Here is a 12,885-nt window from a genome sequence, read left to right as displayed (position 1 = left end):
GCAGGCGCAGATCGTCAGCGCTGCCTCCGGGAGGGGGGATGGTGAGGAGGAGGAGAGGGAGGGAGAGAGAAGGGAGTAGAGGGAGGAGGGGGAGGGGGGTACGGAGAGCAGGGTTAGGGGAGGGAGAGGGAGGGGGAGGGAGAGAGGGAAGGGGGGGAGGGAGTGAGGGGGGAGGGAGGGAGTGAGGGGGGAGGGAGGGAGTGAGGGGGGAGGGAGTGAGGGAGGGGGGAGGGAGTGAGGGAGGGGGGAGGGAGTGAGGGAGGGGGAGGGAGTGAGGGAGGGAAGGGGAGGGAGGGAGGGAAGGGGAGGGAGGGAAGGGGAGGGAGGGAGTGAGGGAAGGGGAGGGAGTGAGGGAGAGAGAGGGGGTACGGAGAGCAGGGTTAGGGGAGGGCGGGAGGGATATGGACGGTAGGGGTGGGGGGAAGGAGGGATACGGAAGGGAGAAGACAGAGGGTGAAGGAATGGGAGGGGGCAATTATTGATTGTCATTCGGCCCATCCTGCCCCTGCACCCCAGGTACCCCTGACATTACCCGCGCACTTGCTCCGTACTTCACCTGCTGACCCAGGTGCGGCTCCAGACACGGTACAACACTGATAGTCTCTGCCTCCCTCTGGGCGAAACCCTCTCATCCATTCCCCTGAACCTGTGGCCTCTCTTCCGCCACCACTGGGAAGTTCCTTACCCCCTTGTCTACCCCTCAATCCTGTGCACCTCACCAGGTCCTCCCTCAGACTCCTCCGCTCCTGGGAAAACAGCCGAAGCCTCCCCAGTCCCTCCTCGTAACTCAAACTCTCCATCCCAGGCAATGTCCTGGTGAATCTCCTCTGCACTGTTCCCAGTGCAGTATCATCCTTCTATAGTGTGGTGAACTGACCTGCACACTTGTGCTCCAGCTGTGTTCTAACTAATATTTTGTAGTTGTACCATAAACTTCCTAATCTTATGTTCCGTATCCTGGCTAATGTGCAACCCATGTCCCTTCTTTACAAACTTTCCTATCTGTGCTGCTGCCTTCTGGGCGTGTAGACCTTGTTTCTCAATCCTCCCTTCGGCTCAACCAGTCATTGTGTACGTCCTCACTGTATTTGCTCTCATTCAGCGCATCACGTCGTACTTGTGTCTCCGCTTCCCTCTCTTCACCGTGACACCACATCACAGGTTTATTCAAGCACTGCCAGCTCCTCTTTGTTAGAGTCAGAGAGTTATACAGCACGGAAACAGGCCCTTTGACCCAACTCTCCCATGCCGACCATGCTGCTCGTCCCATCTGCCTGGGTTTGGCCCATATCCCTCTAAACCCCTCCTATCCATGCACTTATCCAAATATCTTTTCAATGTTGCTATTGTACCTGCCTCAACCACTTTCTCTGGCAGCTCTTTGCATAAATGCACCAAGCTCTGTGTGAAGAAGTTGCCCCCAATCTCCCTTTTAAATCTAAACAAAGCCCCTGCTTTGTTTCTTAACTTGCAGAACCTGAGAAAGAGGGCGAATCATCGAACAGCCAGCTGATTAGAAATCAGAGAGGAGTTTAAGAGAAAAAACCTGGAGCTAGATTTGTTTTATAATGAAAATAAGCAATGACCCCTCACTCTCTCCTTCCATCCTGCCAAACTCACCGTTACTCTGTCCACCCAGTGTCCTCTGACACACACCCCCCCTGCTCTTCCCTTGCTCTCTAAACCCAACTCCCACTCACCCGTCATACTCCTTCTGCTCCTCTTCTCAGCTCTCCCTTCCTACACCTTTCGCTCCATCTCCCCCACCCCCCCCTCTCCATCCCATGCCCCCCCCCTCTCCATCCCATGCCCCCCCCCCCCACAGCATGACTGCCTCCTGTCCTTAATACATATGTGATTTTGGTGTTGGGGAGGGAGTTCCTGGATCTAGATCCAGCGCGAGTGAAGGAACGGTGACACGTTTCCCAGTTAGGGTGGTCTGCAGTTTGAAGAACCTGCACGTTGCAGCGTTTCCTTGGAGATAGAGATGGCGATGTTGGGAGGTGTTGCTAGGGTAGACGAGATAAGTAAGAGTCATAGAGTTGTACAACATAGAACCAGGCCCTTCAGCTCACCGTGTACATGCTGGCCATCATGCGTATCTGTACCCATGTCACTTGCCTGCATTAACTCCATGTCCCTCTATGCCTTGTTCATTCAAGTACCTGTCCAGGTGCTGTTACTGTTACTGCCTCCAGGAACCAACTCTGGCAGCTCATTTCCAGATACCAGATACACTTTGTGTGCAAAGCGTACCCCACAGACCCCCTTTAAACCTCCTCCCTCTCACCTTAAACCCATACCCTTTAATTTTAGACTCTCCTAGATGGGAAGCAGACTTTGGCTATTTGCCTTATCAATGCCTCCCATCACTTTGTATACCTCTATCATGTCATCTCTCAGCCTCCTACACAAAAGATGTATTTCACTGTGTGTTTCGATGTACATGTGACTAATAAAGATCTTATCTTATCTTATCAATAGCTATATTCCTGTGTGGTTCGATGAACATGTGACTAATAAAGATATCTTATCTTATCTAGAAGGTATGACTCCAACTAGCCTATTATAACCAACAACAATGACTGAATTATATGCATAAGAGGATTTAGAGTTGGTTTGTGTATTCAAGGACCACTGATATTTTGGCCTGTCAATAACTCTGGGCCTGAGGCTGGTAGTGGTGGAGATTTGCGGGCTGAGAAGAGTCAGGTGGCCCTTGATCCCTTCTCATCACCCTGGGTAACAAAGTGTGTTCCTCTCAGCTTTTGGTTAATTGAGAAACCGGGGTGCTGATACACAGGAATGCTGATGGGTCTGTGTGATCGCGGGAACGTCACTGGAAGAAAAACAATGGCGAAGATAAACGAAGATTTGGATTTCTTTATTAAAAGTCCAGGTGCATAGTGGAAGTTCCTGATCACCATCAATTTCACTGAAACACATTGCTTCCTTTGAACATTATAAATTATATAATTTACCCAGAAGAACAAAATACGTACAATAGATTGTTGAACAAAATACTGATCCAAACCTACAGTAAAGATTTTGAAAACAACACAGAAATAGCTCCAAAATACTTTTGAGGTTCTGGGTCCCTAAATCAAATATTCTTGATCTCGTTGATACTTTTGATCCACTCGAGGCTTTTGGTATAATGAACCAGTTCTCCTCTTGGACATCGGAGTAGATTGTGCTGAGAATTTTAGACTACCAGTTGTCTGTACAATGGAGGAGATACTGATATGTGGAGGTATTTGCGAAAGACCATGATGAACTGACTGTGGTGGTGGGTGAAATGATCTACTCCTGTCTCCATATGACTGGAGAATGAAGGCTGTGAATAAATTGTGAATGCATTCATCTGCTTTTTCACTACTGCACTTGGGCATGTGGTCTAATGTTATCTGAATGGAATGTAGCCATTGCCTTGCTTCAATCCTGCTCAGATCATATCATTTTGAATTGTCTTCCAAGCTGAGTATAAACATTCTTGCATAGGTTATGGTCCATGATAGGAATCTCAATCTAAACAAGAAAGCCAAGGTCAGTTTGTGTTAAATGTTGAATGCAGCTGTAGCATTAATCATACCTATTCACTGCTAAGACTATTCTGCCCTCTGTTCTTGAGAACAATCTCAGAATAATTTCTAAGGTGCTCCCTTTGTCAAAACATTAAACAGCTGCATGGTGGGCTGGTCCACAAGGTTAAGGCAAGTTGGTTAATTGGATCAAAAATTGGCTTAATGATCAGGTGCAGAGAGTCATGGCAGAGGGTTGTTTTTTGATTGGAAGTCTGTGACCAGTCTGACTCACCTGCACCCGCACCCAACCTGGGCTCGGTCCTGCCCCAGACATCTGGCCAAGCTATAAGTATTAGTCAACACCTTACTCGCTCTGTTGTCAGACACAAATACCCTCTTATCCGTCTGCATCACGTCCTGGGCATTATTCATTGTTGTTCAGTAGCTTGCAGTAAACAGATCAGCTGCCATCTCAGTGGCTGTATCGGCTTTGAATTATAGAAAGGTAGAACGTTTATGGCACTGTCATTTGGAGTTGCCCAGTCTAATTCCACCACCAGCACCCTCCTCCCACACGGGGACCTGCGGGTCACAGCCCTTCAAATGTTCATCCAAGTTCTGTTTCAGTATGATAAGGGTTTTCAGGCAGTGAATTCTCACCCATCTCCTCTGAGAGTCTCCTCTCAGCCTCGTCCAGTCCAAACAATTCTCCGCTGTCCCCACCTTTCGTCATAGCTGCATCGTTCAGTCAGACAGCAAGGAAACCATGCCGACCAAGATGCTGCTTCCCAGCTTGTCCCATTTGCCAGTGTTTGGCCCATAACCTTATAAATCTTTCCGATCCATGTACATGTTCCAGTGCATTTTAAAAGTTGTTATTCTACCCGCCTCAACCACGTCCTCTGGCAGCTTGTTCCACATGGATCGCACCCTCTGCATAAAAAATGTTGCCCCTCAGGTTCCTGTTAAATCTTTCCCCCTCAACTTAAATTGAAGCCCTCTGGTTCTTGACTCCCCAACCCTGGGAAAAAGACTGAGTGCATTTCACTCTCTGGATGCTGCTACGATTTTGTACAACTCCAGGAGATCACCTCTCAGTCTCCTACGTTCCAAGGAAAAAAGTCTTAGCCTGTCCAACCTCTCCCTGTCTCTCAGTATCTGGTCCTTGTAAACCTTTACTGCACCCTTTCCAGTTTATCTCATCTTTCCTGTGGCAGGCTGACTGAAAGTGAACACAATCCTCCAAGTGCGGCCGAACCAGCGTCTGGTACAACCGCACCATGCAAATGATCCTGGAAAATGGCACCGTAGTGTTGCGGTTCGCGTAACGGTATCTCAGTGCCAGCGACCCGGATTCAATTCCGGCCGCTGTCTGTAAGGAGTCTGTACGTTCTCCCCGTGATGTTCCATCTGCACACTTGGAGTGCTGTGGTCTCCCAGTTGTGGGAAAAAGGTAATTAAGCTGGAAATGGCACATGAAGGATTCACAAGGATGTTATCCGAATTGGAGGCCTTCAATTGTAGGGCGAGACTGGACATGCTGGGACATGTTATCCCTCGAGTACAGGAGGATGAGGGGTGACCATGAGGAAGTGAAGGGTTAAGAATTGCAACCATACCAATAACTGGCAAACAAAACATAACTAGCAAGCTGCTGACCCACTAGTTAGGTTGGAATGTTAAGTATTTTTAACTGCCTTTGTTTCGGGTAACGAACCATTCCAATGTGTCAGACGGTGGCGATACTGAGTGTAATTAACATCGAGGTGAAGACTTGGTCTGAACAATGAAGGGTGATACCTGCCTTTGAAAGCCTTGATTATAACTCAATTATACTAAGACAAAAGGTGTGATACCTGTCTCGGGATCTCTCTAGCTTGACCGAAACTCGCGGCACCGTTTGCATGGGATGTGCGTGACAATTCCTGAATAAATGTCTGTCTGCCCTTTGTTCAGGGAGAACTCGGGAAGCGACTCTTAGTGACTGCTGAAGAGAATTCTCCTAGCGGTGCACTGCTAATAAAGGTATTTGTTCGAATCGACCTTGTGGCACTGTTATTTACAGCGGACGGAAAGCGAAAATTGATTTCGGGACGACAACCATACAGAGAATTATAAAATCACGAGGGACGTAAATAAGCTCACAGCATTTTATCGAGCGCAAGGGAGCCTAAAACTAGAAAACATAGGCTTAAGGTGAAAGGGGAAGACTTAGAGGGGACCTTGTCACACATACGGACATGGGTAAATGGAAGGAGTTGCCAGCCTGAAGCTGTAGATACGGGTACGACTACAATGCATAAGAAGATACTTACACAGGTACATGGGTAGGGATGGGTTAGAGGGATATGGGCCAAACTCGGAGAAATAGGACCAGCTCGGATACCCACCCTTCTCGGACGAGATGTACTGAAAGGCCTGTTTCCGCGCTGTAAAACCAAATCCTGCCGGGCGCTTTGGAATAATAAGTTCAATAATAACTGCGCGGTGCCTTTTAAGTTTCCGGAACGCTCCCTGGAGCCAGAACTACCTTGAATGGTTGATTGAAACCAGACCCATCCCCGAGGGTCCCGCGGGAATGCGCGATGCTGTGGGCGGCGGACCCTGGGCCTGCGGCTGATTGGGACATTCATTGAGTGCGTGTTAAACAGCGCTGGTAGGAAGAGGGCGAGTCGGCTCCACAGCCTCACTCACTGGGAGGTTTGGTTTGTTGTGTTGGGCTGGGCGGGCTGCGGGCTTGGTCTTTGTTGCGATCTGTTCAGCGCAGCGGCCCTCTCGCCTTCTCCCCGCCGATAAATGCTGGCTGTCTCCGCAAAGCCTCGGGCTTTGCGGGAATTTCGGGCAGCGAGTGTGTGCTGAGAGGCTGCTGCTTTGATGAGGGGAGTGCGGATGTGTCGCCGTGTTTCTATTCACTGGATAGGTGTATTCCCGGCTCGCCTGTGTTCCGGGGATTGACCGGCTGCCCGCAATCTGGCAGCACCAAGGATTTCCCGGGAGGGTATCCACTCCCACCCTGTTGGGATTTCTAACCCCCTCCCTAGGGGTAGTTTGGTGGTCCTGGAGCCCCTCCCATCGGCAGACGATGACCATGGTAACCGTCCCCTTCACTGAGGGACGGAATTTGGAGCTTGTACGGTGCAGTACCGGATCTTTTCTGCTGTCTGCATTCCAAGGTGTGGAGGGTGGAAGGGCGGTGCCGGGGGCCCCAGGGTCCGGCTACTGCCGCCCATTCGGCTCCGATGTCTCCCTATTGATGTGATCGGGACACCTCGGTCATAACCCGTGTTTCCTTGGGAGGGCTGGGAGAAGCTGGAAACCGTAATATGGGCCGGGTTTGTGTCCCTCCGGTCAGGGGACCCTGCCTCTTCCCCCCCCCCTCCCCCGTGCAGCCACTCACCGCCTTCCATTGCCCCTCCCCCAGCGTGAACCAAGGACGGGAGGGTCCTGGTCGCTATCTCCAGGGATCTGACGCTGCCTCCTGTATACCTGAGCACGGTACATGTGAAGGATGGGTCGGGAGCTGAGTGCCGTCCCATCGCCGTCTCTGCAGACACGGTGCTCTTCCAGTTCGCGCTGACCGAGTGTGGCACCGCTCAGCGGGTAGGTATTGGGCCGGGAGCCATGACTGGCGCTCAGCCGGGTGCTGATAGTCTGCTGTCTCCTGTAGATAGACGGAGGGAAGGTGGTGTATGAAACGGACGTGTTGGGGCAGTTTCAGATCTTGGATGGCGCTTGGGGCTCCGTGAGCCGGGACAGTCCCTTCAGGTGAGTGTGGGAGCACCTTGAGCGGTGAGCGGAGGTGAGGCGCTGCATTGTGCAGCCGTGTCCGTTCTCTTGCAGGCTCCATGTGCAGTGCAGTTACAAGGGAAACCAGGAGTCCGAGCTACAGGTGACGCCCCGTGTTTACACCCTGTCTCCGCCACTGCCTGCCACTGAGGTCGGCCTCCTGGTTCTGGAGCTGAGAATAGCGAGAGGTAGTGAGTGCTCGCTGATGCCTAGTGTCCAACTGAGGGCTCCCTGCAAATAGTGGCGGTGCTTCAGCCTTCACTGCAGATGGCGGCTACCGAAGGTGGTACGCGGCCGGTGACTATCCCATCGTGAGTGTGCTGCGGGGCCCCGTGTTCGTGGAGGTTCGTGTCCTGAACCGCAACGACCCGTCCTTTGTGCTGGTTCTCAATGAGTGCTAGGCGACCCCCGGGGCCTGAGCCCTATTCGGGGTTCCGCTGGGATCTCCTAGTGGACAGGTGAGGGCCGGGGATCGAGGTGGGGGGATGTGAGGGAGGGAGTCGCTGTGAAGCTCCCACCGGTGCCTTTCCCCAATGACCCCCATCTACCCCCCCCCCCCCCCCACCTTCCTCTGTTCCAGGTGCCCGTTTGCTGGCGACAACTACAAAACCCGCCTGGTCCCGGTGGGCGCCGCTTCCCAACGCACCACAAGCGGTTTGTAGTCAGCACTTTCGCTTTCTGGGACCGGGTGTCGGCCCGGGCTCTGAGCGGGGAGGTGAGTTTCCTGCAGTGTTTCTCTGGTGCTCACTGGTCTGAGCTGCTTCCCCGGGTGTGGGTGAGGGCCGGTCGGCCCCTGTTCCCCACTGAGCGGAGAAGCATTGATCTCCTGCCTGGGGCCGAGGCACTGACCATCCCGTTGTCTCCCTTCCAGGTTTACTTCCACTGCAGAGCTGAGGTTTGCTCTCCCTCCGCCCGAGACAACTGCACGGCTCCCTGCAGCCCCAGTAAGTACCTGTTTCCCCCCTGCACTCCGCCCCCCCCACTCCCGCCCTGAGATTTCCCGGGTGGGAGTCGCTATTTGCCCCTGACTGTGGTGAAGGCCGCAGTTCACCCGGCGACGGTGCCCCCACGGTTCTGTTGTTTCGAGTTGCAGGGACTCGACCCCACGACGTGTGAATAGCGATATTTCCAACTCGGGACACCGTTGGACAAAGTGAATGTTGCTGGTGGCGGTGCCCTGCACCTGCTCCCGCTGTCTTTTAGTTCTGGACTCCTGGTCTAAGGACTGTGAACATCTAACACTGCCCTTCATGATTCTGTAGACATCTGAGGTCACCCGTCGTCCTCGTGGGCTCCAGTGTCACATGTCCCAAGCTCTCCTGATAACCCAAACCCTTATCGCCGTGAATCCTATCCTGCTCCCGTTCCGGTGACATCGCGACCATTGCATCCCACAGCTGGGCGACCAGAACTGTCCACACTCCTAGCGTGGTCTCCACGACGCCTAGTACAGTTGTGCCATGTAGTCCCAACTCCCGTACTCGTTGCCCGGACTAATTTGAGGCAAGAGCCGTCTTCGCCCTGTTTTGGTGTCGCCACTTTAATGGTGCGTTGAGGGAGGGAGATCCCGGTGAACCACGATGTGAATAAAGACTCGTGGGGTATCTGCACCAGCCTTGTCCAGCGTTAAACGGGTCTTTCCCACCTCCCACCCCCCCCCCCCCCCCCCCCCCCCCCGGAGAAAAAACTGATCTCACCAACACAGGCTAATTCCGCATCACCATTGACTTGTTTCCCTCCCTAGAGAAACGAAGAAGCGTCCAGGAGCGGGTTGGGACCTTAGTGGCGGCTGTTGGGCCCATCATTCTCCTGGAAGATGAGGAGCGCTTGTCCGCTGGACTCCAGCGGAGGACGGAGGCAACTGGCGAGTGTGGGAGTACCTGGAGCCGCTGTAACCCTGTCCTGTCCCCCACAGGTGCTGCTGCTGTTTCCCTGTCCCGTGTCCTTCCTGGAGTGGCGGCCGGGGCAGCGCTGCTCTCCGTGGTCCTGCTGGTCGGCGCTGTGGCTTTGTGGAAACAGGAGGCGGGTATCCGTGCGGCCTCCGAGGGCAGCTCCCTGGAACGGTAGGTGTGTGCTGGAGAATAAACTGCTGTTGTGGCTGAGATCCGCTCTCCGGTGGCTCTTTATTCCCCTGGGGTTTGTTCTCCTTTCCAGTGGGTAGTTGGGTTGGTGGGGTTTGGAATTGGCTGCGTCTAACTGGTCACCGCTCTTATTTCCCCATTGGGAATGTCGAACTAGAAAGGGTGGGGGTAAATCATGTTGGAGTTGGTCACTGGGAAATACCTGGAAGAATAGGATTGTCAGTGGGCCGAATAGCCTCCCATGTCAGTAAATGTTCGTGCCTGACCCCTCAAGTCTGTGCAGGACAGGGTTTACTTCTGAGTGAGGAACAGTTTGCAGATGGACGGGGGCAGTGACTTCAGTGAAGACGTTTCAAGTTGTGTGGAGTGATGCAGAACTCCACAGAGGAAACATGTTCCCCGTCCACCCACGGGGGGAGGTGAAGAAGCTGGCTCCGCTTGTGTCCCCTGCAACAGGAGGTTTACATGTGGGGAACAAAACCGTGATATCGGTGTCCACAGTGAGCGACGTTAACTGGGCCAGTCACGATCTCGCAGCTCTCCTGCATTCGCCAGTTTGTAGTCAGTGCCTACCGGCACAGTTAGTGGGATGGGTACTGTACTGATCTGGGAAATGGCCTCAGGTAGTGGGAACGGTGGCAATGGGAAGAGACCGGAATCCTTGCCCTATCTCTACCAGCTCTTTAGGGCCCTCATTCCATGTACCCATACCCCTCTTCCTTTAGGTAAGAAACCCATCGGTCAGATCTTCGATATTTCCCTGTCGCCTTGAACCTCTACCTATTAGTTTTAGACACCTCTACACGGGGGTAAAACACTGGCTATCTACAGTATTGATGTCCCTCATAATTAAGAATCCTCAAATTTGATTCTGAACCTTTCTCACTCCAGTGCAACCCTTGCCCTCCATTCCAGAAAACATCCTTGAGTCCTTTCTCCAGCTTTAAACGCTGCCACGTTCCTTTCATAGTGTAGTGAGCAGACGGTATCCTAAGTGGACCCACAGCTGCAACATGTTCCAATGATGCACTCTGTACAGCGCCTGCCTCTGGGCAGTGTTCAGTTCAACACAACATGAGGAATAGAGCAGCTGTGGGAACTCAAGCCTGCTCGCCCATTCAGTGAGATCATGACTGATCTGGCTGTGGATGTAGATGCACCCACCTGCCTTTCCCCAAACCCTTAATTCCCCAACTATGCAACAATATAAGGTAACCTCTGCCGATTCCTTGGGCAGAGAATTCCACAGATTCACTACTGTCTTGGGGTGGGGGGGTGGAAGCAGTTTCTCCTCACTTCCATCCTAAATTTATTCCCCCAAATCTTGATGCTATGTCTTCTAGTTCTAGTCTCACCTACCAGTGGAAACAACCTTCCTGCCTCTATCTTACCTACCCCTTTCATAATTTTATATTTACACATTCCACTCATTCTTCCAAATTCCAGCAAGTATGGTTGCAGGTGACTCAATCTCTCCTGAAGGCTAAACCCTCTTCTCTGTAAATACCTGGTGAACATCCTCTGCACCACCTCCAAAACCTTCAAGTAAGGAGACCAGAACTGCACGCAGTGCTCCAGGTGCAGCCTCACCAGTACCCTGTACAGTTGCAGCATAACCTCCCTGATCTTAAATTCAATCTCTCCAGCAATGAAGGCCAACATTCCATTTGCCACCTTGATAACCTGTTGCACCTGCAAACCAACCTTTTGCAATACAAGCACTCCCAAGTCCCTCTGCACAACAGCATGCTGCAGTCTTTCACCATTTAAATAATAATCTGATCTTCTATCTTTCCTTCGGAAGTGGATGGCCTCACATTTAGCAATGTTGTATGCCATCTGCCAGACCCTTGCCCACTCACTTGACCTATCTATATCTCTCTGCAGACTCTCTCTATCCTCTGCTTAATTTGCACTTCAGTGCTATGAACTTGCACCCTAATGTCTCCCTTGTCAATGCTTCCAGGTCCCAGCTGTTTACTGTATTTGCCTCATCAGTAGTAGATGACCCAAAATGCACTGTCACACTACTTTGCCCAACTTTCCAGCTTGGCTTTGTCCCTCTGTATCCTTGGACAAACATTGGCTGCTCACAACTCCACCAATTTTCATGGCACTTACATATCAGACCACAGATTCTCCTCCACATTTAACAGATGACAAACAACAAAGGTTCCAGCACCGATTTCTGTGGGACACCACTTACTGCAGACATCCTGTCAGAACTACCACCCGTCTCCCATCAGCAACACTATTTTGAATCCACTTTCCACAAGATAACATGGATCTGATGTGCACTTTGTGTACCAGCCTCCCATTTAGGACCTTGTCAAAACCCTTCCTGAAGTCCCTGTATGCACTATGTGTTGTCTTGATGAATTTTCTTCGTATCCTCAAAAACAAAGCTCAATTAGATTTGAGGCCAGATTTCCCCAGCACAAACTTGTGCTGAATCCACTAATGTTCCCACCTTTCCGACTGATCACATCCAGAAAAATTATTTCCAATACTTTTCCTACAATGGACGCAAGTGTCACTGGTCTGTAGATTCCTGTCTTCTCCAAACCACCCTTCCATAATGTGGGAACAACATTCCGGTACCTCAACAGTGGCTAAGGAGTTTACAGAATCACTGTCGGAGCCCCAGCAATCTCCTCTCTTGCTTCCCATTTACAGCCCTGGGGATGTGTCCACTTTAATGAGTTAATATCTCCAACACTTCCTGGTAATTCAAGTTCTGCTGGAATTCCCACTGTTCAAAGTTGGGACAATCCTGTTTTACTGTCAGTGGAGTCTCTGTTCCCTGGGATCATTCCAGTAAATCTCTTCTTCAGTGAGGCCCTCGCACCGTTCCCTAATGTGCAGCCCAGAGCTGGATCACCCTCATGGCTTCCTAGTTTCCTTGGCCTGGTTCCCAGGTGTAACTGCTCTCACTTGGTCAGAATCAGAAAACTGCAGGTCCTGGCAGTGAGAAAATGGAAAGAGAAAATGCTGGAAAGGGCAACATCTGTGGAAGAGACATAACCTCTTGTTCTGTAAACTCCTTAGCCACTGTTGAGGTACCAGAATGTTGTTCCCACATTATGGAAGGGTGGTTTGGAGAAGACGGGAATCTCCAGGCCAGTGACTCCACCAGCGGGACGGAGGTAAAGGAGGTGCCTGCAACTGGCGAGTGCGCGAGTACCTGGAGCTGCTGTAACCCTGTCCTGTCCCCACAGGTGCTGCTGCTGTTTCCCTGTCCCGTGTCCTTCCTGGAGTGGCGGCCGGGGCAGCGCTGCTCTCCGTGGTCCTGCTGGTCGGCGCTGTGGCTTTGTGCAAACAGGAGGCGGGTGTCAGGGCGGCCTCTGCGGGCAGCTCCCTGGAACTGTAGGCATCTGTTGGAGAATAAACTGCTGTTGTGGTTGAGATCTGCTCTCTGGTGGCTCTGTATTCATTCACCTTGGGTTTGCTTTCATTTCCAGCAGGTGGTTGGGTTTCTGGGTTTGGAATATTGA

The 12,885-nt window shown here is 51.8% G+C and overlaps 1 pseudogene; it reads left to right on the top strand.

Moving 5' to 3' along the window:
• Nucleotides 1-6,606: 6,606 nt before the first annotated feature.
• On the top strand, nt 6,607-12,885 carry LOC127570447 (zona pellucida sperm-binding protein 4-like; annotated as a pseudogene).

This window comes from Pristis pectinata, chromosome 5 (genome assembly GCF_009764475.1).
Source record: "Pristis pectinata isolate sPriPec2 chromosome 5, sPriPec2.1.pri, whole genome shotgun sequence".
NCBI lineage: Eukaryota > Metazoa > Chordata > Chondrichthyes > Rhinopristiformes > Pristidae > Pristis > Pristis pectinata.
Note: the sequence above shows the minus strand (reverse complement) of the source record. Positions and strands in the feature narration are given on the sequence as shown.